Genomic DNA, 27,146 nt, shown 5'->3' with positions numbered 1-27,146 from the left:
GAGTTTTGGAAGATGAATGTTTCTAGAAATTTTTCTATTTCACCCAGGTTGTCCGGTTTGTTGGCATATAGTTGCTTATAGTATTTTTTACATTTCTATGTATTCCTTTGGTATCAGTTGTTATATGTCCTGTGTCATTTCTGATTTTGCTTATTTGGGTCCTCTCTCTTTGTTTCTTGGTGAGTGTGGCTAGAGGTTCATCAATTTTATTTATCTTTCCAAATAACTAATTCTTGGTTTCATTTATCTTTTGTACTATTTTACACACACACACACACACACACACACACACACACACACACATAAAATCTTTATTGATTTCAGAGAGAAGAAGGGAGAGCAAGAGAGAGAGATAAAAACATAATGATGAGAGTGTTTTCGTTGATTGGCTGCCTCTTGTACACCCCCAACTGGGTAATGAGCCCAGGCACATGTCCTGCCTAGGATCAAACCACAATCTCCTGGATCCTTGGTTGATGTTCAGCCATTGAGCCCCACCTGGCCAGACAAGGTTGGGTTTTTTTTTTTGCTTTTTTGTTTGTTTGTTTTTTTACACTCTATACCATTTATTTCCTCTCTTATCTTTATTATTTAATTCCTTCTACTCCTTGGGGTTTTTCTTGCTGTTCTCTTTCTAATTCTTTTAGTTGTACTGTTAAATAGCTCTTTAGAGCTTTTTCTTGTTTCCTGAGGTATTCTTTTACTGCTATGAACTTTCCTCTCAGGACTGCTTTCACTGTGTCCCAAAGATTTTGGTTGTTATTTGTTCATTTTCATTTTTTTCCAGGAAGTTTTTTATTTTATCCTTGATCTCATTGCTAACCCATTAATTGTTTAATAACATGCTTTTTAACTTCCAGTGTTTTACTATTTTTGAATTTTTTTATAGTTGTTGATTTCTAGTTTTAAGCCACTGTGGTCTGAGAAGATGCTTGATATGATTTCAGATTTCTTGAACTTATAGAGATTTGTTTTGTGCCCAAACATTGTCTTTTTGAGAATGTTCCATGTGCACTTGAGGAGAATGTGTATTCTGCTGCTTTGGGATGAAAGGTTCTGTAAATGTCAGTTAATTGCATTAGATCTAGTGTGTCATTTAGGGTCACTGTTTCCTTGCTGGTTTTTTGTCTGTATGATTTATCCATTGATGATAGTGGGGTGTTAATTCCCAACTATGATTGTATTGCTGTCAATCTCCCCTTTATAGTCCACCAAGAATTTTTTAATATATTTAGGTGCTCCTGTATTGGGTGCATATATGTTTATAAAAGGTACATCCTCCTGTTGGATTGAGCCGTTTAGCATTATGTCTCTTGTTATGGTCTTTATTTTGAAGTCTATTTTGTCAGAAATAAGCATTGCTATCCCAGCTTTTTTTTTTTTTTTAATTTCTATTTCCTTGGAATATTATTTTTCATCCCTCTTCTTTCATCCTGTGTGAATGTTTTGCTTTGAGGTGGGTCTCCTATAGAGAGCACATATTTAGGTTATGTTTTCTTATCCATTAAGCTACCTTATTTCTTTTGATTGGAGCATTTATTCTGTTTACATTTAATGTTATTATTGATATATGCTCATTTAACCCCAGTTTCCCCTTCCTCCTATGTTTCTTTCTCTCAGTATTTCTTGTTCTTCTTAAAGCTGTCTGTTTAGCATTTCTTCCAGTGCTGGTTTGGAGGTACTGAACTCCATTAGCTTTCTTTTGTCTAAGAATCTTTTATTTCACCATCTATTTTGAATGATAGCCTTGCTGGATAGAACAGTCTTGATTGCAGGTTGTTGCTTTGCATTATTTTGACAACTTCATGCCAATCCCTTCTGGCCTGAAGTGTTTCTGTTGAGAAATCTGCTGTTAGCCTTTTGAGGGTTCCCTTGCAGGTAATTGCTTTTCTCTCCCTTGCAGCCCTTAATGTTCTCTCTTAGTTCCTAACATTTACCAGTTATATTTTGATGTGTCTTAGAGTGGGTCTCTTTGGGTTCCCCTTGTTTGGTACCCTCTGTGCTTCCTGAACTTGTGTGGCTTTCTCCTTCACCTGCTTAGGGAAATTTTCTGTCATTATTTCTTCAAACAGGTTCTCTATCCATTGCTCATTTTCCTCCCTCTCTCGAACCCCTATGATGTGGATGTTGTTTATTTCATGTTGTCCTAAATTTCCCTTAAACTGTCATCATAGTTTTTAAGTGATTTGGGGTTTCTTTTTGCTGCTCTGATTGAAATTTTTTTTTCCTACCTTATCTTCTAATTCACTTATTCAGCCCTTTGCTTCAATGAGCCTGCTTTTAATTCCTTCCAAGATATTCTTGATGTCAGATACAATATTCTTTATTTCTACTTAGTTCTTCTTCATAATATCTTTGTCTTTTTTATGCTCTGGTAGCTTTCATTATTTTCTTTATATTTCCCACTAAGTTCATGAATATTTTCATTAAGTAGTTTGTGATTCTCACTTATTTACTTGAGTATCTTTATAACCATTACTCTTAACTCTATTTCTGATAACTTGCTTAACTCCTTCTCATCAGAGTCTTTTTCTGGTGATTTTTTCTTTTCTTTAGTTTGAGGGTTGTTTCTTTTTCTCCCCATTTTAGTATCTGTATCTGTATATTAGATATATTTACTGTCTCCCAATCTTGTGGGGTGGGCTTTTGTAGTGAATGTCCAGTGGGACCCAGAGTTGTTTTCCTTATTGTTCTGAGCTGTATGCTCTCTGTATGTCTTGTGGGTTCTTTAGGCTCTCCTTTTGTAATTGGGTATAGACTTTTTTGACCTGTTCATTGGCGGACTCTTCTCTCAGACTGGTTAACTGTGAGGCTCATCCACAACCATGTCTTTTGAGGTGATGTACAAGAGCAGTCTCTAAAATATTTCTTCAGTGCTCTGTAGACAAAAAATATCCAATTGGCTATATTTCTCTTATTTTTCCAGTCTTGTTACAGAGTGGTTTTGCCATTGATCCAGTCCAGGGCTGGAAACAAAGGTATACTGCTTCTTTTAAAAGTGCTGCCATCTTGCCAATCTCTTTTGATTTTTATTTATATTTATATCAATCAGCTTAAGGGATTTTTAGATTCTTAGTTTAGATTCATCCATTGACTTATATATTATATACACACCTTATAAAGACAAACTACAATTTTTTTTAAATGTGATTTACATTATTTGTAAAGTTCTGTTCTTGGATTAATTCTCAATGTCCATATAAGGTTTTAGATAACCTCTAGTAAATTCATTTTTAATGTTTTCATTTGTATTGACATTTCATCCCTTCTGTCCAATAATCACACATATATACTTTTACATTTAAAATGTTTGGAAAAGTTTTCTTTATCTTTGGAAAACTGGTAATAATCTATTCATTAAAACATCTATATTAGATAGGAAGGGTCAGTTGATTTTTTTCAAAAAACAAGAGAGATTTAGAAGAACTAATAAACCAAATACTTTTTCTCATGTAAGTAGTGATCAGTAGGATGATACAAATAAAAATTCAGTGAGGAAGGAAGTCATGGAGAAAGTTAAAAGCTTTTCCCCATTAATGACTATTCTAGTGTTCAGAAATAGTACACTTCTTTGGTTGTTTCAGTGTAAAGTTCCTTTTCCCTTTGTCCTTGAATCAGTTAAGGTGTTTAAGAATCCACTGTAAAAATGCAGATAACCTTTGCATTTTAAAGTCTAAGTTAATGCCTTAGGTGACTTAAGGTATATAGAGGAAGACCTCAGTGGTTTTGGATTGGAAGTTATGAAGGATCTGAAGAGTGAAGTTGGTCTGTAATATAAGGACTACACTGTTCAATACAGTAGCATTTAGCCAACATGGCTATTCAAATTTAAATTAATTAAAATGTAATTTAAAATTCAGTTGTACTAGCCACATGTCCAGTGCTCAATATATGTATTCGGTTGAGAGATTTCATGTCAGACAGTGTAGAAATGACTAGATCCATCATTGCAGAGTTCTATTGGATAGAAGTGCTCTAGAGATCAACATAAAGAATCATAGAGCCTAAGGTAGTGTGAATTGAGAGACCCTCCAAAATGAAAGGACAGTGAGACACATGTATTATTGGTTAATCTAACAAAGGCCAAGGACTTGGTTGTTTATTTGAGCAGAGGTAGAGTTAGGGGTTCTCAAAGTGGTTCAGGTGGTCAGATAGTATCTTAACAAACAATCTGCAGGTATTGTAAACTATTCACCAGAGTTCTGAGACATGACAGGTCAAGAAGTCAAAATACCTGGAGACTGATCTAGCATGGTGAAAACATAGCAACCCCCCACCCATTGTCATCCCTTACATTATGATTCTGAAGCTGCATTTGATATCTAGCCTGGGGTAGGACTGTGAACCCAGAGGTCAAAGCTGTGATAAACATATGTCAGATTATTGCTTAGAAAATTCATTGACAAAGCTTTGAGCAAAACCTAGGGAATCATGTAGCAGGGGTGGAGAACATTCAGCCTGGAAATCATTTTTTCTGGCTTTGCCAAGGCAATTGCGGGCAGGACTCAAAATTCAATAAATCTAGGAGCTTTTTCATAGCTAATTTTTAAGTTGATAATTTTATATGGCCCATGAATGATGTTATAAATATCCAAATGGCCCTTGGCATATAAAAGGTTCCCCAGCCCTGAGAGTTGGGTTGGTCATATAAAACTGGAATGCACAAATCCATGACCCAGAGAGGCCCTTGACTTTGCTTTATAATTTTATCTAGTTCTGGCTCAAGTTAAACCTGGAAAAGATTAAATTAGCCCTTAAGTCCATTAAAGAATCTCTTTGATTAGATTACAATTCTCCTGAACATTTGGAACCGTTTTTCTTTCTTTATATTTATACTGTCATTACTTCATTCACTCCTTCATTCATCCATTCATTAATTTAACAAATGTATATTAAGCACCCATTATCTGGAAGAGGATATGACAGAAAACAGGCAAAATTTCTGCCTTCAAAATATTTATACTTTAGTGAAGGAAAACAGTCAATAAACTAAAAAAAAGGTAGAATTTATATTATATCAGGTGTTAATAAAAGTGGAGAAAAATGAAGCAGGAGAGGAGGCTGAGAAAGTCATTATTTTAATCAGTCATAGAAGGCACAGAGGTTATGGAAGAACTTAATGAAAGTGAAAAGCGGCAGAGATTCAATCCAGGTAGAAACATGAGGGAAATGACTCTAAACCAAGAAAAGAGTTGTTGGGAGCTCACTTCACTTATTCAAGGAACAGCAAGAAGCTGTGTGGCTTGAGCAGAGTGAGGAAGGGAAACATGGCACAATATGAGTACAGATTATTCCTGATGTTAGTAGACCAATAAGAATTTCACCTTTTGCCGGAGCCCGCCGGCAGAGTCGAACGGTCCTGAGGAAGGGGTGAGGATGGAGAAAAGACAGACACAAAAAAGATGGGATCGGGAGGGCTGCAGCTTGTGCCTGCTGCCAGCTGCCAGCCTCTAGTTTATTTTCCCAGCTCAATATATACAGGCACTGTTGATTTTGCTGAATAGCACCCCTCCCCACATTCCTACAAGGCGTTTGAATGCTCTTTCAGAGTAAACACTCTGCCACCTGCATGAGGTCAGACCTTGGTAACTATCTTTATCTCAGCTCCTAATGGGAACTTTTGGGGAGGATTGAGTCCTTGGCTCCAGAGCCTCAGGCTACGTGGACCATGTCCAGACACGTAGCGGGCTCTCAATATCAAGGGTCATTGTGGGGAGGGTCGAGTCCCTGACTCCAGACCCTCAGGTGGCGTGGACCATGTCCAGACCTGTCACTGGCTCCCAACAACCTTTTTCTTCAAATGATTTTTCAAGGAAACCTTGGAAGGATTTTGATCAGAGGAATGGCATTACTTGATTTACATTTAAAAATAATTACTGTAGATGTGGTTTGGGAATATTATGCGAGGAAACAAAGATGAGAGCAGGGAGATCTATTAGAGGTTATTGAAAAAATTCAGAAGTGATGATAATGACTTTGAACAGAATAATAGTAAAGCAGAATTCTTCAAAAATTTTGGAAAGTGTTAATAGTCCTAAAAATTACTGAGGAACTCAAAAGTTTTTGTTTATATGGATTATATGTATTAATATTAACTATATTAGAAACTAAAACTGAGGCTTTAAAATATGTATATATTGATTCATATAAAAATAGTAATAACATATCTATGGCAATAATAAATTTAAAATATATGAACATATTATTAAAAAAATAAAGATATTCTCCAAAAGAAAAAAAAGTAGTGAGAAGATTGGCATTGCTTCATAGTTTTACAAATCTCTTTAATGTCTGGCTTCATAGAAGACATTTTGATTCTAATATCTGTTACTGCATTCAATCTATTGTGAAATGCTTAAGCTTAAGTTTGAAGAAAGTCCATTCTTACAGAAATATGTACTTGGAAAAGGGAAGAATTTTCAAACACTAGTAGATATTATTATTTGATATTACACCATGTTTTAAGGAATAGTTCTTCAAGGTTAGTTGCAATATGTAATATAGTTTCATCCAAACTATATTAATGAACTTTATGTATTCATTTACATTAAAATATTTATCTGTCTTATATTATGAATACATCTTTATTCATGCTTAATATGATAACATTATAAAGTGGTAATTTGAAAAATATTGAGTTATACAGATTTTTCAATTGTTGTTGCATTTTGTTGTGCAATATAAAAAATTATATTTACAAAAATATAACCACCAAGCTCATAAAAAAAATATTTTTAAGTATTGGGAATCTTTCAAGCCCACAGTGGTGAATATGAGTATTCAAAAATTCTAATTTCCCTACAAAGTATTCAATTTTATCATGGGCATCAATTTCTATGATTTTTCCCCCTTGAAGTGACAACCTCACTGTTATTTATATTTCAAGAAAATATCTACCATACAACCAATGTGAATAATGATAGTTTTTCTATTAGTTTTTATTCTAAGCAAAAATGTTCTAAAACCATGAAAATGACCCACACAGGTCTAGCTGCCTGTTGCCATGAAAACCAAACTTGTGAGATAGGTGTTTGTAAAAAGTTAAGAGGTTTATTCGAGTGCTGGCATCTTGAGAAGATGGGGGACTTTTCATAGTCCTCAAAACCCATCTTAATACCTCAGTACAGGCTGAGGATTTTTATAAGGATGGAGAAGGAAAGCAGAAAAAGAGATCAGGGGAGGGGCTATGGACCTGCCATCTCTAATTTGAAAAAAAAGCTAGATAAGAAATAAAAACGTAAGACTTTATTTTTATACAAAACAGAGAGTTGGTTGTAGCCTTGAAAGAATGCAGAATACACCACCTTTATTGCTTAGTTGAAATGTTAAATTATAGTTACAGTTCCATGAAAAAAGTGATTAAATGAGCTTGTGAAACAAAGAATTGTACAAGTAAATTTTAGCATGTAACAGAGTTCTTTATGTATATTTTTCATTTTATCATCTAGAGCAGAAGGGGAGCTTTTTTTCTGCCAAGGATCATTTCAATATTTATAACACATTCAAGGGCCATACAAAATTATCAACTTAAAAATTAGCTATGAAAATCTCCTAGGTTTATTAAATTTTGAGTCCCTCCTGTGGTTGCCTTGGCAGAGCAAAACCAAATGATTTTGTGGGCCATATATTGCCCAAAGGTTGAATGTTCCCCATCCCTGATCTAGAGTATTATAAACATGTGTACTGAGAAGTTAATATTTAATAAAATTACAACAAAAATTAAAAATTGGTATTGTTTCACTAAGGACATTATTAAGTGAAACTGGTCCTTCTCCCTTAGTTCCTCTCCAGCTGTGAGTGTGAGTCAGTGAAGAATACAAGACTAGTACGATTTGTTGACATTGCTTTTATTTGTGCTTAGATATGAAAAGTTTTGTCCACCATTGCTTTTGCATCACTGAAAGCATCAATGCAGTGAAAAAAATCAAATAATATTTGAATATTATTAAATTTTCTTCATTGAAGTGACAGGCTCTCTTTGTTGGACTGTCCCTTTAGTGAACATCTGTGAACACTCTGTAAGGGTCTTGGGGACTCCCAGGAGTTCACAGACCACGATTTGAGAGCTACTCTAGTTGAAGGTAAGATATTGTCTTTTACTGAATACATTTTGAAAGATTTGGTGATATTTTAGATATGAGGTATAAGAAAAATAGAGGAGGCAAGATTGACTCCAAGGTTGATGACTTGAACAACTGGTGTTACCATTTGCTGAGATGGGAAAGACTGGGAAGAAAGCAGGTGATAAGGTGGGGTTGGGAGAACAGGGGTTGGAGGAATATGTTAGATAGAGATTAGGTGTTATGTATTGAAATTTCTGTCTCAAAATACCTTGTGCTCGTTTTTATTTTTTTGGTTCCACATGTTTAAAGTAGGGGAGGATTTAAGACTTACTCTGGCTTTTAAGCTTCTGATTATTAAAATGAAAGTGGCCATCTTTTCTAAGTTTGGGACTCTTCTTAGGACTCCGTAGAGTAGTGGTTCTTAATGTTAGTATTTTGGGTCAAAGAACCCTTTGAAAATTTGACAACAGATATGGCTCCTTAATGTACTGCAGTGCAATTCTTATGTTAACTACCCAGTGTTACTGTGTTAAATTCCATAGGTAAGGGCACAATTACCTACAAGGCTGTACTCACTTCAGATTCTCATTGAAAGTTTAGGGTCCCTAACCCAACTGTACTTCTCACCAATTCGCTACAAATTCAAAGATTTTCATAATTCACTAGAACAACTCATAGAATTCAGGAAAATGCTGTACTTACAATATTGTTTTATCAGAAAGGATACAAATGTGGACCAGTCAAATGAAGATACTCCTAGGGCAAGGTCTGAGAGAACTTCAAACACAGAGTTCCAGTTGATTTCTCTCCATAGAGTCAGAATGCATTAGCTCTTGCACATCAATTTATCCATGTTTTCAACAACCAGGAGTCTCACTTAAGTTTTTATGTCCAGAGTTTGTTTCTCTGGTGTTTGATTATATGGGCATGATTGATTGAATCATTTGTAACATGGTTGAACTCCACCTCTAGCTTACTGCCTTCTCCAGAGGTTGGGCTGGCTCAAAGCTGTAACCTTTCATATACATGGCTGTTTTTTCTAGTGTCCAGCCTCCATCTGGAGCCATAGTCTTAGTATACTCAGGTGTAATCTGACAGATTCATGAATAATAAAGACATACCTATCACTTGGAAATTTCTGAGTTTTAGACAATCATGCCAGTATCCCAGGACAGAGACTAGACAAATTCTTCATTATACAACAACCCTCTTCACAGAAAACACCACATGCTTTGCTTAAAATGTCAAAGGTTATTAGATACCTGGAAAATCCCTGTGTACAAACTTCTGGCTATGGACTCAAAGGCAGCCTTTTCAAATGCACAATTGATGCCAATACCAAATTCAGTCTTCAAATTATAGGTGCATGAAAAGATTTCCAAGCTTGAGGTCCAAAGATAGCATTCAGAGAGTCATAAGAATGCTAATCCAACCAAGGATAATCACACACACACACACACAGACACACACACACACTCCAGAAACAAAATTCAAAAATAGGGAAAAAACCCTAGATTTTAATTCTGCAGTATGTAGGCTAATAACACTGATTTGAAGAAAAAAATTTTGGAAAGAGCATAAGTTTTTAGGAATTCTTATTGATCTAAATACTAAGGATTACAGAGTTTCTTCACCTGTACTTAAAAATCAGGGTCTTAAAATGGGACTCACAGTAACACTGAGTTTGCTTTAACAACTCCATGTAAGCAGACCCTCCAACACAGTTTATCAGGCTTCCTTCACATGAGGTACTCAGTATATTTTTGTTGATTTATTGCAGAAGAAAGTTTTGGTAAATGAGATGAAGACCATTCTTTTCACTGGCCTATAACTGGTGACTGGTCATGTGCATTAGACAAGTATTTGGATCTGACTTGAGAGGACCTTTTCTTGAGGTGATTTGTACTTGGGGTCATGAGTAGCTATTGTACTTCCTAAACTTATGGGTCTCATGGTACATTTTTGAATAAGCTATGGTATTGACTTAGCTGGACCAGCCAAATTCCAAGCAAGTTCATTACATTCTTTCTAACTTACATTCTATTAATTTTCATAAACTCCTATGAGTTAAGTATTTTCAATACTTTATTTTTAAATGTTACAACTTGGAAAACAGATTCACTAGATGTGTGAAGTGGAGAATGAAACTATTATCCTAGTCAGATAATTGATGTAAAGTTGTTTTAATTTTGCTTCAGTTGCACAGATAATGAGCTTATTTCTCTATATTACTCTCTGTCAAGAATGGATCCATTCTGTCTCGAAGTGTAAGATAAATTTTTTAAAAATGTAAGGAGAAAATCTCACAGATACTCGTCTAGGAGGTGCTAAGGTTCAATTAAAGAGAGGCACTTGTGTAACCATATCCTGGAATAAGTGCTTCATTGGGCTTATGTCAATCTTATATTAGAAAGTTGCATGGAAGTAATTGTAAATTACAATATCTGCTGTATCAATCAGGATTTTAATGATTTTACACAACTTAAATAGAGTAGTCCTTTGAAGGAAATTTATCATCTTAAAATAAATAATGTCATTTATATCAGAGAATATATATGGTTATTATTTTCTCATTTACAGAAAGATAGTGTGTATGTGTGTGTGCATGTGTGTGTGTGTGTAAAAACAAATCACTTTTAGTGATGATAACTTCCATCTCTCTTGCCTCATTCCTTCCAGCCCCTGAATTTTCAGCACAAAACTCTGCATCACTTTGATGTGGAACTCACAGTTAGGGTTCATAAATTTTTCTTTATTGCAGGATCTTTTCTTGTAGCAACTGTATACTGGGGATTATTTTTACAGGGCATTGACAAATATTCAATGATTTTTCCATCATGACCAGCTTATTTGATCAGAACAATAAGTTTACATACAAATTCATGAGTGTACTCACATTTATTCAATCAGAAATGCAATGTGCATCTTTTGTTTTTTCATTGACAAGCAATGATTTAGACAATTTTTTATGCTCTTTAAAATTTTTTTTTGCTTATTTATTCTAAGAATGTTGCTGACTCTCTAGGCATTGTGTGATTAACTGAAGATCGCAATAAGACAGTCATGAATTAGCTCTGTGAGCTCATGAGCCTGGTAGTGATGGGCAGCTTGCTGTTCTGCCACAATCTATGGAGGGATTAAAAAGTACTAATTGGCAGATACAAAATAGTCACTGGGATGTAAAGTATAGCATAGTAAATATAGTCAATAATATAATAACTATGTAAGGGGCCAGGTGGGTACTGGAAATATCAGGGAGAACATTTTGTAAAGTATGTAATTGTCTAACTACTATGCTATACACCTGAAACTAATAGAAAATAATATTGAATGTAAACTATAATTAAAAATTTTTTAAAATAAAAAATGAGTTGATGGAAATGTAAATGATATTTTAGAGCAATGTCTTTTCTCTGTTCATGACCCAGTTAAGTGCAATTCTAGGAAGATTAGAGATATAGAAGAGTTATTTTTCAATTATTTAAGATATAGATTTAGTAACTTCTAATCATTTGTTTTTCTTGAGCAAAAAAGGACTACTTTCTTAAAGATCATTTACGGGGCCCAACTCCCTCTTGCATATTATAGTCCTACCCCATTATCCATTGGGGATAAGGGGAGGATGCCTGAAACTGAAGGTAGTTCCCAATGCTACATATATATATTTTTTCCTACACATACATATTTTTACACTCAAATGAAGCGCTTTATGGCTTCTCTTTGGCATATCCAAATTGCCAGCATTTCTACTCATGCACTTGGTGCCATTTTTAAGTAAAATAGGACTACTTGAACACAAGCACTAAGATATTGAGACAATCTGTCTGATAATAAATACAGTTACTAAATGACTAATGGGAGGGTAAGGTATAGAGTTTAGAGATTCTGGACAAAGGGATGATTCAAGATTTGGGTGGACAGAGCAGGACTACATGAGATTTCATCATGCTGCTCAGAATGGCACTCAATTTAAAACTTATAAATTGTTTATTTCTGTAATTTTCCACTTAATATTTTTCATACCTTGGTTGACCATGGGTAACTGAAATCACAGAAAGCAAAACTATAGATATGCTGGGGACTACTATACTTATATTTCATCATAATTAAATTCTAAGCTTTTGAGGGCAGGGATGGTAACATATTTTTAACTCTCATCATGCTTTACACTTAGTTACTATTTACTAGATGCTTAAGGATTATTAACTAATGAAATAGGTAACTCCTGAAGACAAGGCTTTGGACCAAATTAAATGACTGTCTAATCATGAAAGTTTAGTTATCAAATAGACTGAAAATTTTTTTGGCAAGAGATTCTATTCGATATCTTTAAATCATATTGTCTGCTCTGATCACCCCTGAATTAAATACTGTCCCTAAAATCTTGGACATGCAAGGAAATATAGTGTGCAGATTTTTCCAATCCCTACAAATTTGAAAAAGTATTTTGAGGACTCATTTTGTTAAATACAATAATAAAATCTGGTGCAACTTTAATTTTTTTAAAAAATCAAGCAGAGAAATTATTTAAATCTTTTAATTTTAAAAATAGAATTTGAGGCCAAGAAGTATTCCATTGTGTATATGTACCACTGCTTTTTTATTCACTTATCCATTCATGAACACTTGGGTTGTTTTCATATCTTGGTTGGTGTAAATAACTTCAGTGAACATATGGATGCATATATTCTTTTGAATTAGTGTTTTGTGTTTCTTTGAATATATTTATAGAAATAGAATCCCTGGGACATAAGGTAATTCCATTTTTAATTTTTTTGAGGAAGCTTCACAGTGTTTTCCATAGTGGTTTCACCAATCTGTATCCCACCAATAGTGCACTAGTGTTCCCTTTTCTTCACATTCTCTCCAACACTTGTTGTTTGTAGATTTATTGATGAAAGCTATTTTGAAAGATGTGGGGTTGTATCAAATTGTGGTTTTGATTTGCAGTTCTCTGATGATTAGGCATGTTGAGCAACTTTTCATGTTTATTGGCCATATGCATGTCTTCCTTGATAAATATGTATGGGGTCAGGTAGGTACTTGAAGCAGTGGACACCACTCTGTAAAGTACATGATTTTCTAAACACTTTGCTGTACATGTGAAACTAGTATAGAATAATACTGAATGTAAACTATAATTGAAAAATAAAAAATAAAATTAAATAAATGGAATTTAAGGGCCTCTATGTGTGTGTGGCAAGGAGCCTCTAAGAGAGGTTCCAGTGATTCTCACCTAGTATTTAAGACCTTGGGTAGTCATTTCCCCTTGAATAGGGGCTGGGATTATTGATTCTCTTCTAATGAACAGAATACAGTGTGAAATGATGTCCCTTCTGAGATTAGTTTATAAAAAGATGGTGACATGTGTCTTGGGGTATTCTCTATAGCTCTTTCTTGTATTATTGACTCTGAAAAGGACCCAGGTGGGTACCTTGTCAAGAGGAAGGTCTGTGAAAAGGCCTATGTGAGTGAATTTGGGAGTGGATGCTCCCCTGTTGAGTGTTGAGATGACAGCATCTTTGTTCAATACCTTGATTGCAGCCACATGAGAGAATCTAAGTCAGAACAACTCACTTAAGCCATTCCCAGATTTTTGACTCTCAGAAACCATGAGATAATAAATTTTTATTGTTTTTAGCTGCTAAATTTAGGAGCAGTTCATTACATCACAATAGATAACTAATAGAGTGCATTTTAGGCCCAGCAGTTCCAAAAGAACAGATAAGCTAAGCTTATTAATCCATTGATCAGTTGGTTTATTGTCTGAGCACCTGTAGTAGCTTTGACTATTAGTTGTATTGAATTAATTTATTCATTCAATGAATATTTATTAAGCAGTATTCTGAGTCAGACATTATTTTAGTCCCTGATGATAGAGCAGGAAATAAAATAGAAATAAATTTCTGCCCCAATAGAGTTTATATTCTAACTGGGATGAAAGACAATAGAAAAACACATGCTCTCTGTTGTTATAATAATACTGCACAACAAATCATCTCAAAGCTAAACAGTTAAAAACCATCACTATTATTATTTTTTATGTATCTAAGGGTTGGCAGATTTGGGTTTGGCTAACTTCACCTGGGCTTGTTTTCTCCTGTGTCTGGATGTGATCTGGGCCAAGGTTGTCTCATGGTGAAGGCTGGGAAGAGAAGTGAAAGAGAGATCAGAAGTGCATAATCCCTTTTGAAGATTCAAACTGACTCACTGTCATTTCCACTGTGTTCTGTTGTACAAAGTAAATAACAAGGCCAGCCCAATTTCAACGGGCAGGGAGACAGATTCCTCTTCCTGCTGGGAGGAGCTGCGAAGTCACTTTGGAAAACATAAATACAGAAAGGCCAATAATTAGAGTCATCAGTACAATCAATGCAATACATTAAGTAAAACACATAGTATATTAGATATTGCTGTATTAGTTATGTAGAAATGGAAGGTAGAAAATGGGGTAAGGAGAGGAAGTGGGTAACATTTGGGTAAATCTCTGAAGAAAAGTGAGCAAGTTCTAAGATATCTGGGGAGTTAAAATTACTGGAAGAGCAAGTCGAAGGACCTGAAATAAAATTGTGGCTGGCATGTTTGAGAAAAAGAAGGCCAGTTGGAATATGAAATGGTAATGTCCTGAAGGCCACTGTAAGAACTTCGGCGTCTCTGAGTATGCCACTAGAGAGTCTTGAGAAAAGGAATGCCATAAGTTGTTTGCTGGCTGTGTTAAGAACAAGCTATAGGAGAGGCAATGGAGGAAGGAGGAAGATAGGTGGAAGACTATTGCAATAATCCAGGGGACAGATGATGGTAATTTAGCTAGAGTGAGAGCCATAGAGGTGATGAGTAGCAGTCAGATTCTGCATATATTTTGAGGGTAGAATTCATGACTCAGTTACTCTTGTATTTATGTTTAGAAATAAAACATAATATGTATAAAAACAAACCAGTTGATTGCTTTATTTTCCAAATATAAAGATTTCCATGAGCCAGACCTTCCCCTAAGCTTTGCCCACTGGTCTTTTCATTTTAATGCTCATAATAGCCCTTTAATGCAGGTTTACTAGCTCCCACTTTTTATAGAGGAGAGGCTAAATCTTCAATACATTTTTTTGTTGTTGTTTCTTTATCTTTATTGTTGAAAATACTACAGATGTCCTTTTTTTATCCTCCAGTGATCCCTTCTACCCTGCATCCATCCCACCCCCAGGGTTTTCCCCATACCAGTGTCTGGGTCCATGAGTTATGCTTATAAACATATAAGTTCTTCGATGAATCTCTCCCCATTCACTCCCTCCTCCCCACCTTCCTTCTGAGATCCCTCAGTCTGTTCCATGCTTCTATGTCTCTGGATCCATTTAGTTCATTGGTTTATTTTGTTTATTATATTCCACATGTAAGTGCGATCATGTGGTACTTGTCCTTCTCTGACTGGCTTATTTCCTTAGCATAATACTTTCTAGTTCCCTCCATGCTGTCCCAAAGGATAAGACATTTAGAATTGTGGTTTAATAAACTACAATTAAATATTTTTAATACTATTACTTTTCAAATGTAACATGGTAACATTATTGGGTCCTCTATAATCAGAAATCTGGCTTCTCTTGCTGAATTCTATGTAACATTGTGGCACAAAGGCAAGTGGAGGACAAATCCACCTCAAAGAAGCCAAGGCTATGATATAGGAAAGTCACTGACAGAATAAAAGAGAAGCCCGGCTGGCATGGCTTAGCTATTGAGCATTGACCTATGATCCAGGAGAATGAGGTTTGATTCCTAGTCAGGGTACATGCCTGGGTTTTGGGCTCAATCCCCCGTAGGAGACCTGCAGGAGGCAGCAGATCAATGGCTCTCATTATTGATGTTTCTATCTCTCTCTTTCCATTTCCCTTCCTCTCTGAAATCAATAAAGACATGTTTAAAAAAATATTCTTCAATCTATATGTTAACATTTTATCCCTATATGAATTTTAAATTTGTTAATAAATCATTTTTATCCATGGTAAATTTAAAGTAACTTAATGTAAGTCATCTGTTTGGAAAACAAAGTAGAAGATTACCTTATGTATATTTTAAACATACTTAAAAACATTTTTAAAATAACTATTATAACACTGTCTTTAATAACTTGCTGATCTTTTAAAATTAGTTCTTTAATTTTTAAAGCCTTGATAAGGTATAATTGACAACAAACTTCACATATATAAAATTGTGCAATTTGATAAATTTTGACATATATGTATCTGTAAAACCATAACTACAATCAAGGTAATAATCATATTCATTTCCTCCAAAAGTTTTCTTGCACTCTTGTAATTCCTCCATGGCCTCTCCCCCAGTCAAACACTAATCTGTTAAATGAGACTATAAGTAAGTTTGAATTTTCTACAATTTTATATAAATGTATGTACTACTTTTGGTCTGGCTTCTTTCACACAGGATAATTTTTTGAGATACATTTATGTTGACTCATGTTTATTCCTTTTTATTCCTGAGTGGTAAATAATCCAATGTATCAAATTTACCTGTTATTCATTTACCTGTTATTCATTTACCTGTTGATTGATATTTGGGCAGTTTCCAGTTCCTGGCTATTGCAAATAAAGCTGTTAGGAATATTTCTTTCTATGGATTTACACTCATTTTTCTTTAGTAAATACATAGGTTTGAAATGACTGGATCACATGGTAGGCATATGTTTAACTTTTTAAAAACACTACCAAACTGTTTTCCAAAGTGATTTTCCATTGCACGTCTCACCAGCAGTGTATGAAGGTTTTAGTTCTGCAAGATCATTGCTGAAACTTTAAATTTTAGTGTAGTTGCATCTCATTGTGGTTTTAATTTGCATATCCTTAAAGGCTAATGATGTTAAGCATCTTTCATGTACTTATTTACCATCTGCATATCTTTTCTGGAGAAGTGTATAAATTTTTAGCTCATTTTAAAATTTGGTTTTTATTGACTTATCATTGCATTTTGAGAGTTTTAAATTAAATATATCTTAAAACTCTCTGGGTTCAAGTCTTTTATCAGATTGTGAATTTGCAATATTTTCCCAAAACAACTGCTTGTCTTTTTATTCTTTTAGCAGTGTCTTTTGAAGAATATACATTTTTAATTTTCATAAAGTTTAATGTATTATATTTCTCTTAGATGAATCATGGTATGGTGACATAGTTAAGAAATCTTTACCAAATCTAAAGCAAGAGATTTTTCTCCTCTTTTTTTCCTAAAAGTTTAAGTTTAATATCTTACTTTTAGTTCTATGCTTCATTTTAAATTAATTTTTATGTATGGTGTATGTAATGTGATGTTCAGATTGAAGATAATATTTTTGTGTACTGATTCCCAATACCACTTCTTTCTTGAAGACTATCCTCTCTCCACTGAATTGCAATTGCTCCTCTGTCAGAAATCAGTAGTCCACTTCTATGTGTTGGTCTGTTTATGGACTCTCTATTTTATTCACTGCTCTATTGTTTATCTTTATACCAAGATCATACTGTCTTAATTACTTTAGCTTTTATAATAAGTCTTAAAATAAGGTAGAGCTAGTCTTCTCACTTGGTTCTTCTTTTTCAAAATTGGTTTGGTTGCTTTAGGTCCTATTTCTAATGAATTTTAGAATGATCTCATCAATTTGAACAAAAAAGTTTGCTTAGACTTTGATTAAGATTGTATTAAATCTTCAGATCATTTTGAGTAGAATTAACCTCTTAATAGTATTGATATCATTAATGGGAATTTAAAATGGTACATCTGTTCTTGAAAACAGTATGATGATTCCTCAAAACATTAAAAATAGAATTACCATATTATCCAGTAATCCACTTCTGGGTATATACATAAAAGAATTGAAAGCAGGGTCTCAAAGAAATATTTTTTTATACCAATATTCAATATAACAGCATTATTCACAGTAGGTAAAATGTGAAAGCAACTGAAGTGTCCATTGATGAATGAGTGGATAAGCAAAATGTGGCATATACATATAATGAAACATTGTGTAATTATGGAAATTATCACATAAAATACCACAGAGATGAAACTTAAGGACATTATACTAAGAGAAGTAAATTGATCACCAAAAACAAATACTGTATGATTCCACTTATATCAGGTACTTAGAGTAATCAAAATCATAGAGGAGGAAAATAAAATGGTCGTTGCCAGGGGTGGGGAGAGGGAGAAATGGGGAGTTAGTGTTTAATGGCTACAGAGTTTCTGTTTTGCAAGATAAAAAACATTCTGGAAATGGATGTTGATAATCATTGCACATTTTGATGTATTTAAGACCACTGAACTGTACACTTAAAGATGGTTAAGATGGTAAGTTTCATATCATATGTATTTTGCCACTATAAAAAAAAATTGAAAAAAAGAAATATTTAGATTATTTATTTATTTTTTAAATGTATCTTTATTGATTTCAGAGAGAGGAAAGAGAGGGAGAAGAGAGATAGAAACATCAATGATGAGAGAGTGTCATTGATCAGTTGCCTCCTGCATGCCCCAGACTGGGGATCAAGCCCACAACCCAGGCATGTGCCTGACTGGGAATCGAACCCCAATTGCCTGGATCCTAGGTCTATGCTCAACCACTGAGCCAGGCCTGGCCAAACTATTTATTTATTCTTGAGTGAACATTGGTATTCTGTGTCTTTCAAAGACTATCCATTTTATTTAAGTTGTTGAATTTATAATATTTTCTTATTTTCCTTTTAACATCTGTGAAATCTTGTGTGATGTTATCTCTCTTATTTTTGTCAATGGTAATTTATACCTTCTCACTCTCCTAATCAGTCTGGCTAGAGATTTATTAATTTTATTTATCTTAGAAAACAGATTTTATTCATTTTTTGTTTTCTTTTTAAATTTTTTCTTTGATTTTTATTATTTTTATTCTTCTACTCACCTTGGGCTTCATTTTCTCTTTTATTCCTCTAGTTTCTTAAGGTAGAAGTACGGGTCATTGATTTGAGTTCTTTCTACATTTCTTTTTCTTTTTTTTGTATCAGACATATGTACTTTATTAGTGAGTCACTAGCTCCTTCAGACAGGTAGCATATTGGTTAACACATATAGGAATAAAAAGAGCTTAAGGGGACAGCCTAGTCTAGATATACACCTAACCTCTACCAATTCTGAATTGCATTAAAAGCACCTACATCCAAAATCAAGTTTACATATTGTAACTTAATGTCCTTTTCAGGAACATTTATTCTTTGGCAGATAAAGCTGATAAGTAACTTTGGGTTTGCTAAAACACCTCTATAAGTCTATGTGATTCCAAATATTTGGATGGAAAGCTAGTTGATATGATGTGAAAAAAATCTCTGGAAAAATAACTAAGATTTTTTCTTTTCTTTGGAGTTTTGAGTGCTCATAAAAAAATCTAAAGCACATGATTTCCTATTTAGAGGTCCTTTACTCTCCTCCAAGGCCTTGGATGTTGATCCTCGCTCTAGGTCAGGGACCAGTCTTTCTGGCCCATTGCTCTTACAGGGCCCTGCAGTTTGTTTGTTTGTTTGTTTCCTTCTCTTGTTCTTTATTTTTTAAAATAAGTTTTTATTTTTCAATTACAGTTGACACACAATAGTATATTAGTTTCAGGTGTACAACCCTCTGATTAGACATCTATATAACTTATGAAGTGATCACCCCAATAAATCTAGTACCCATTGGTTACTATACATAGTTATTACAATATTATTAACTATATTTCCTATGCTGTACTTCACATCTCCATGATTATTCTGTAACTACCAATTTATGTTTCTTAATCCCTTCACTTATTCTACCCATCCCTTATACCCCTTTCCAACTGGCATTTGTCAAAATGTTCTTTGTATCTATGAGTCTGTTTCTGTTCTGCTTATTTTTATTAATTAATTAATTTATTTATTTATTTAGTTAGTTAGTTAGTTCCACCTATAAGTGAAATCATGGTATTTGTCTTTCTCTGTCAGACCTATTGCACTCAGCACAACACCTTCAAAGTTTATTCATGTTGTTGCAGGTTACAAGATTTCATTCTTTTTGGTGGCTGAGTCACATTTTATTGGAGATATGTACCACACTTTCCTTATCCATTCATCTATTGATGGACACTTAGGTTACTTCCATATCTTGGCTATTGTAAACAATGCTGCAATAAACATATGGATGTATATGTCTTTTCCAGTTAGTGATTTGGCTTTCTTTGGATAAATAGCCAAAATTGAGTTTCTGGGTCCTCCTTTGTCTCTACTATAGCCTTATTTTAAAGTCTGTTTTGTCTGGCATAAGTATTGCTACCTCAGCATCTTTTTGTTTCCATTTTCAAGAAATATCTTGCCATGTGGGCATGGCTCAGTGGCTGAGCATCAACCTAGGATCCAGGAGATTGTGGTTCAATTCCTTCAGGGCACTTGCCCAGGTTGTGGGCTTGATCCCCAGTTGGGGGCATGCAGGAGGCAGCTAATCAATGGCTCTTTCTATCTCTCTCTCCCTCTCCCTTCCTCTCTCTGAAATCAGTAAATATGTATATTTTTAAAAATAAATATCTTTTTTCTATCCCTTTACATTCAGTCTGTGTTTGTCTTTTGATCTGAAGTGAGTCTCTTATAAACAGCATATATAAGAGTCTGGTCTTCTTATTCATTCAGCCACCCAGTGTCTTAAATGGAGCATTTAATCCATTTTCATTTAAAGTAATTATTGATAGATGTGTATTTATTGTGATTTTATTATTAATAATTTTTATTTTTTTGCTTCTTTTTCTTAAAGCAGACCCTTTAACATTTCTTGTAATACTGGTTTGGTGGTGTTGAACTCCTTTAGCTTTTTATTGTCTGGGAAGTTCTTTATCTGTCATTTGATTCTAAATGGTAGCCTTATAGGATAGAATAATCTTGGTTATAGGTCCTTTCTTTTCATCAGTTTGAATATTAAGTGCCAACCCATTCTTACTTCCAAACTTTCTGTTGTGAAATCAGCTGACAGTCTTATGGGAGTTCCCTTGTAGGTAACTAACTGCTTTTCTCTTACTGCTTTTAAAATGCTCTGTCATTAACCTTTGGTGTTTTAATTATCATGTGTCTCAGTGTGGGTCTCTTTGGGTTCATCTTGTTTGGGACTCTGAAATTCCTGAACTTGTATGTCTATTTCCTCCTCCAAGTTAAGGAAGTTTTCCGTCATTATTTCTTCAAACAAGTTATCTTTCTCTTGCTCTCTCTCTTCTCCTTCTTACAACCCCATGATATGAATGTTTGTAAACTTGATGTTGTCCCAGAGGTCGCTTTAACTGCCCTTATTTTTTTTGTACTCTTTCACTTTTTGCTGGTCTTATTGGGTGTTTTCTGCTATCTTATCTTCCAACTCTCTGATTTAATCCTCTGGTTCATCTAATCTACTATTGATTCATTTTAGTGTATTCTTCATTTCAGTTGTTGTATTTTTCATTTTTGACTGCTTTTTTGTGTTTTCTATGTACATTTTTATGTTTCCTATCACTTTGAAGTTCTAACTGAGTTGCTCCATTCTTCTCCTAAGATTTTGACCATCCTTATTACCTGTATTTTGAACTTTGCCTCTGTTTAGTTCTCTTTCTGGTGTTTTATCCTTCTCTTTCATCTGGGACATGTTTCTTTGTCTCATTTTTTTTTTTTTTAATATATCTTTATTGATTTCAGAGAGAGGAATGGAGAGGGAGAGAGAGAGATAGAAACATCAATGATGAGAGAGTCATTGATCGAACCCGCAACCCAGGCATGTGACCTGACCAGGAATCGAACCCTGATCACCTGGATCCTAGGTCGACGCTCAACCGCTGAGCCACGTCCAGCCAGGCTGTCTCCTCATTTTGACTGCCAATCTGTGTTGATTTCCATGGATTAAGTAGAGTTGCTGTCTCCTATCTTGGTAGAGTGGCCTTAGGTAGAAGGATTTCTATGCACAAAATCATGTCATCTGCAAATAATGAGAGTTTTACATCCTTCTTTCTAATTGGATGCCTTTTCTTTTTTTCCTTTTTGTCTGACGCTGTTTCTAGGACTTCCAGTACTATGTTGAATAAGAATAGTGAAAGCAGACATCCTTGTCTTGTTCCTGTTTTTAGGGGAAATGTTTTTATTTTTTTGCTCATTGAGTATGATGTTGGGTTTATGTTTGTTGTATATGGCCTTTATTTTGAGGTATGATCCCTCTATTACCACTTTGTTAAGAGTTTTTGTCATAAATGGGTGCTGTATTTTGTCAAATGTTTTTTCTGCATTATTGATATGATCGTGTGATTTTTATCCTTCATTTTGTTAATGTGATGTATCACATTTATTAATTTGTGAATATTGTACTAGCTTTGCATATGGGAATAAATCCCACTTGAAAAGAACATATACAGTGTGTCACAAAAACTGAAAAATTAATAATTCCAATGAGTTAAATCTGGAAAGGAAGGAATATCAATTGAAGTATCAAAAAATGTATGTGTATACAGTGTTTTGGGACACCCTATGTTTTATTATTTCTGAGTCGTGTGTAATAAATATATCAGCTTGATCAGTTATTTGATGATGTAATTTTCTATCTCCTTGTTCTCAGTTATTGACAAAGAAGTATTTTAATCTCTGACTATGGTGTGAATTTGTTTATTTCTTCTTGCATTTCTATCAGGCTTTTCTACATATGTTTTGAAGTTCTGTTGTTAAGTGAATAAATATGTAAATTATTACATCATCCTATTACATTGACTGCTTTATCACTGTGAAACAACCTTCCTCCTTGCTGATGAAATTTACATTCACTAATATTAACATAGTTACTCCAGCTTTCTTATTATAAGAATTAGTATGCTATTTCTTCTTTTTGTTGTTTTACTTTTATCTTATTTCTATCTTAATGTTTAAAATACATTTTTTGTTTGCATCATAAAGTTGGTTCTTATTTTTTGTCCAGTTTGATAATCTCTGCTTTTTAATTGGAAGAGTAGAAATGTCTTACATTTAATATGATTATCAATATGATTTGGTTTAAGTCTATTATGTTACTATTTTTTATTTTCCTCATTTACTTGTTCTTTGCTTTTGTCAGGAAGCCAATAATAGTGTAAAATAAAACATATATATATATATATGTTTACATATTTATATATATATATGTGTATATATACATATACATATATATATATATAAATTGCTTTGTATTTCCCAATCGGCATAGCCATAGTTCATGCTGGAGAGAGACACTTGTTATTGCATAGGAGATGGAAAGTGCAGTATTTACTTTTTGTAAATACTGAAATTGTAGTATTTACTTTTGTTTGTTTACATGTTTATTGTTAGTTTTAACCACTAAAATATATGCTTCATAAAAGCACAACCCTTGTCTCATACCAACAGTCCTTAGCACACATTAGGTGAATAATAAATATTTTTTCACTGACAAGGACTAAAGTCAGATTCTTGGTGTGGATGTAGAGAGATCACCTGAGCTATGTATAGGTTAAATGGGAGTAAAGCCAACAGCTGAATCCTTTCCAGGTATCTGGTGTCAGAAAAAAGTTTTAAACAAAGGCATGAGATTGTAGCAAGAACCAAGGGCCAAGAAAAAAGTCTGTGATCAAACTTGATAGGAACTGGTAAGGAAAGAAGGCAGAAGATACCAGGAATCATATATGAGTGTACCTGCCAAAGCTGCTTGAGTGCTATTCTGATTTGCAAAGATTCTTTTTTGATGACACATGGCCCTAATCACCAAGGACTGTACTCTGAAATGCATCCTTTATCTATTTATTCAGTGAAAATTTATTGGTTAAGTTCTGTTTTTACAAGATTAATATAGTATTGCCACATCTTACTGAGGAGGCAGACATTTACATATGTAGATAAATTATTATAAGGCACCATGATGATTAGAATAACGGGTGTGTGTGCATGCATCTGGGGTAGAACTGTGGAAGACTAGAAGAAAGACTGCCTTCTCCTGGGAGGCAGGTCAGAGGAGACTTCATAAAGTTTTAAGAATTAGTAAGAGTTTCTAAATTGAATTATGTGAACAAGGCAGTGAATGGTACAATAGAAAGATGGAAGAAAATGCTAAAAGCCTTAAGGGCATGAGATAGTATTACATATTCAAGATATAACAGAGAGATTAAGAGAAGAACCTTAGGTCTGGTACTTATTAACTCTGTATTCATGAATATGTTATTTAATATCTCAGAGCTCCACTTCTAGCAATAAACTGAAGATAATAATACCTGCCTTTGGTGTTATTCTGAGAATTAAATAAGAGAAAGTATTTAATATTTTATGTGTCATATAATTGATGCTTAATAAATGATTGCCATTATTACTGCAACTATTCCTACTACTGACACCCTCTTAGTATTGCTGGAACATAGAGAATAAAAAAGTAACCACGGGAGATTAAAGTGGAAGGGTAGGCAAAATCCAGACCAAGAAGAGCCTTATATGAAATGTGAAAGAGCTTCAGCTTGATTTCATGGTATCTGGTGAATTAGTGGTTAAAGGATTTTAGCAGAGGATTAATAATTTTGAAATTTGCTGTTCAGAGCCCCATTCCTGAGGCCCATATACAGAGGTGATTGAGAGAAAGTAGGTAGTGCTGAAATATATATACATTTTTTTATTTTTATTTTTTTAAAAATATATCTTTATTGATTTCAGAGAGAGGAAAGGAGAGGAAGAGAGAGAGATAGAAACATCAATGATGAGAAAGTCATTGATTGAGCCCCCAACCCGGGCATATGCCCTGACCGGGAATCGAACCCAGATCGCCTGGATCCTAGGTCGACGATCAACCGCTGAGCCACGCCCGGCCGGGCTGAAATATATTTTAAATGTCATCATAAGAGTCAGGATATCGTGGAAAATTTGCTAAAAATAATTTATAAAGTTGATAGTTATAGGTTGAGCATGTAATAGACAAAACATAAAAACCCAACAAACCCATAGATAAAAAGATGAGTAGATAGAATTTCAGTGCTTATTCATATTCAGCATGTGATTAACAAGTGTCCCAAGATCTCTTTCCAATGGAATTAGATCAACCAGTTATTCCTGTCATATTTCTGCCTTTTCTCACACTCTCTCCACCCGAAGTATAAAAAGTTATGTTGTACAATGCTTTATTGAATGTTTGGCCACTTCTGATTGTAAAGTTATACTCAATCAGAAATTCTGAATTCACACTGAAGTAATTGACTGGCTAATTACTCTTCTGGGGATGTGGACTTAGCTTAGTCATTATAAGTAATGGGAAACCAGATAAGCTTATTCTTGCTTCAGAGCTTCATTCAAAACAAGGAAGAGGAAACAGTATCATTTTATGGTTTTAGCTTCCCTCATTTTCTAGGTGCTGCAGCTGTGCCCTCATTGTATTTTATAGCCAATATTAAAAAAAAAAAAAACTCCTTAGCAGTTCCTATGATTTCAGATTTATAATTAGGTACAGGATAAATTTACCCATAAGCCAACTAGAAATAAAAATAGTGGAGATAGGCCTATCTGTCTGAGTGATTTCTTAGCTGCAGAAAACATTTTCTTTTCTTTAAAAGCAAAACTGTAAAATCTGTATAAATTCCAATTCATAAATCATGAAACTCTAATTTTTCCATTTCTCTAGTCATTGTGAGTAAATAATTTTGTATATGTGGGATGTCAAAAGTCAACAAAATGGTCCAAGGAAATGTAAGAGGTTGATTTTGACTACCTGAAAGTTTTTAAAGTGTTGGCAAAAATTTCTTCAGGTAAATTAGGACCAAAGGAATTCTACGTTACTTGGTATGGAAAGACCCACATCTTCACTTAGTATTTTGTCCATTGTTTAAGTAAATTTCAACATCTTATTTCGTTATTTTTAATTATGTATATCTTCAGTACTTTTTAAATTAACCATCTTTCCTTAAATCTTTTATCTCTATTCTTAAAATAAGGTCTCATTTAGAAATACTATTAGAGCTATTAAAGAACCCTGGTAAAGCTGTTATTTAAGGGGGAAAATCCCTTATCCTGAATAATTCAGACAAGAGTAATTGTTTTGATTGAATATTTTGGCTATGATTTTATCAAATTTCCTTTTCATTTTCCTGCTAGAATAAAGTCTAGATGCCAAAAACTGCCTTGTATATACAGAAAGCATGACCTTAATTTTTTATGTGATAAATTCAAGGGTGAGTCATATGGAGTAGTTACCACTTGTGCAGCAGGAGCTCCTCTGGTTGAAACCTACACACATATATTCTGTGAAATGAGAGGTTGTACCATAGACTACCACATAATGGCAATCCTTTCACTTTCAACAAGATGATAAAAGCAAACACAATGAAACACTGATGCTTCTCAAGTAATGTCTTGCACCACCACATAATCTTTTCCCATAAGTCACGGATCTTGATGCAATAAACAGGAAGGCTGAGAAACACTAGGAAGTTGTTGGCACTAACACTATTAGTGGAAATAGGCTGAGAAATGCCACTTTTTTATTAATTGACATTACTGGGATAACTTTGGTTCACAAAACCATACAGGTTTCAAGTGTACAACTCAGTAAAACATCATCTGCACACTGTATCTTGGGCCCATCTCCCCAAGCAAAGTCTTTCTTTCCTTCCCCATTTTACCCCACTTTCACTCCTTACCCACCTCCACCTAACCTCCAATTCCTTTTCCTCTGGCTATCACCACACTATTGTCTGTATGCAACTGTTATCACTCCTCCTAAGCATTCTTGACTTCATGCTATATCTTACTAAGTGAAAGGGTCTGACACAAGGGAAGAACCATTAGTTATATGTAAAGCCTATAGCTGTTGAACAATCACTGATGGATAATACTTTTATTATAATTGGATTGTTTGCTTACCATGTTATTTTCTTACCAGGTTGCTTCTGCTCTTTATTTTCTTTGGTTTCTTTATTCTTTCACTCATTCACTCGCTCATTCATTCATTCATTCATTCAATAAATATCCCAGTGCCTTCATAGCTTGGAAGACCCAGACTATATTAGTGGAATTCAAGACTATCTGTGGAAGCTTTCTTTATTCTTTTCCAGCTCATCAAAAAAAAAAAAAAAAAAAAAAGTAATAACTGAGC

This window comes from Miniopterus schreibersii, assembly GCF_964146895.1.
Source record: "Miniopterus schreibersii genome assembly, chromosome: 2".
Classification (NCBI taxonomy): Eukaryota; Metazoa; Chordata; class Mammalia; order Chiroptera; family Miniopteridae; genus Miniopterus; species Miniopterus schreibersii.
Note: the sequence above shows the minus strand (reverse complement) of the source record.